Source organism: Cherax quadricarinatus, unplaced genomic scaffold (assembly GCF_038502225.1).
Source record: "Cherax quadricarinatus isolate ZL_2023a unplaced genomic scaffold, ASM3850222v1 Contig2379, whole genome shotgun sequence".
Taxonomy (NCBI): Eukaryota; Metazoa; Arthropoda; class Malacostraca; order Decapoda; family Parastacidae; genus Cherax; species Cherax quadricarinatus.
Window position 1 is genome coordinate 50005 of NW_027197405.1, and position 1691 is coordinate 51695.

The following is a 1691-nucleotide window of genomic DNA, read 5'->3' on the forward strand; positions in this document are numbered from 1 at the left end:
AATCAACCCACTCCTCTCTCTCTTGTCTTACTTCTGTTATTTTATCATAAAACTCCAGAAGGTTTGTGACACAGGATTTGCCTTCCGTGAATCCGTACTGGTTGGCATTTATACTCCTGTTCCGTTCCAGGTGCTCCACCAATCTCCTCCTGATAATCTTCTCCATAATTTTGCATACTATACACGTCAATGACACAGGTCTATAGTTTAGTGCCTCTTTTCTGTCTCCTTTTTTAAAAATGGGAACTACATTTGCCGTCTTCCATACCTCAGGTAGTTGCCCAGTTTCCAGGGATGTGTTGAAGATTGTGGTAAGTGGCACGCACAACATATCTGCTCCCTCTCTAAGGACTCACGGGGAGATGTTGTCCGGTCCCATTGCCTTTGAGGTATCGATGTCCCTTAGCAGTTTCTTCACCTCCTCCTCATCTGTATGTATGTCGTCCAACACTTGTTGGTGTATTCCTTGCTGGTGTCCCCATCTGGTCTGTCCCCCCAGAGTCCTTCCTGTCTCTACTGTAAATACTTCCTTAAATCTCGTGTTGAGCTCCTCACATACCTCTTGATCGTTTCTTGTGAGTTCTCCACCTTCTTTCCTCAGCCTTATCACCTGGTCCTTGACTGTTGTCTTCCTCCTAATGTGGCTATACAGCAGTTTCGGGTCAGATTTGACTTTCGATGCTATGTCGTTTTCATACTGTCGCTGGGCCTCCCTCCTTATCTGTGCATACTCGTTTCTGGCTCTTCTACTAATCTCCTTGTTTTCTTGGGTCCTATGCCTCCTGTACCTTTTCCATTCTCTGTTGCACTTAGTTTTTGCCTCCCTACACCTTCGGGTAAACCAAGGACTCGTTTTGGTCTTCCCATTATTTCTGTTTCCCTTGGGAACAAAACTTTCCTCTGCCTCCTTGCACTTTGTTGCCACATATTCCATCATCTCGTTTACTGATTTTCCTACCATTTCTCTGTCCCACTGAACCTCCTGCAGGAAGTTTCTCATACCTGTGTAGTCCCCCCTTTTATAGTTTGGCCTGTCCCCTTCAGTTCCTGTTACCTTCTCCACTTGTAACTCTACTATATAGTCAAAACTTAGAACCACATGATCGCTAGCTCCAAGGGGCCTCTCGTAAGTGATGTCCTCAATGTCTGAACTGCTCAGGGTGAACACAAGATCCAGTCTTGCTGGCTCATCCTCCCCTCTCTCTCTGGTTGTGTCCCTGACATGTTGATGCATGAGGTTTTCAAGTACCACATCCATCATCTTGGCTCTCCATGTTTCGGGACCCCCATGTGGCTCCAGGTTTTCCCAGTCGATCTCCCTGTGGTTGAAATCGCCGATTACCAGTAACTTTGCTCTGCTCGAGTGAGCTCTTCTTGCCACCTCAGCCAGTGTGTCCACCATCACCCTGTTGTTTTCTTCGTACTCCTCTCTTGGCCTCCTGCAGTTCTGTGGTGGGTTATACATCACTCCAATGACTACTTTATGTTCTCCTGACTGAATTGTACCTACAATGTAGTCTCTTTCTCCAATCATGTCCATACCTTCCATTTCCTCAAATCCCCATCGGTGTTTTATGAGCAGTGCAACCCCTCCTCCCCCTCTACTCCTTCTATCTTTCCTCAGGATCTGATATCCTGTTGGGAAGATTGTGTCTGTTATTGTCTCAGCGAGTTTTGTTTCTGTGACTGCT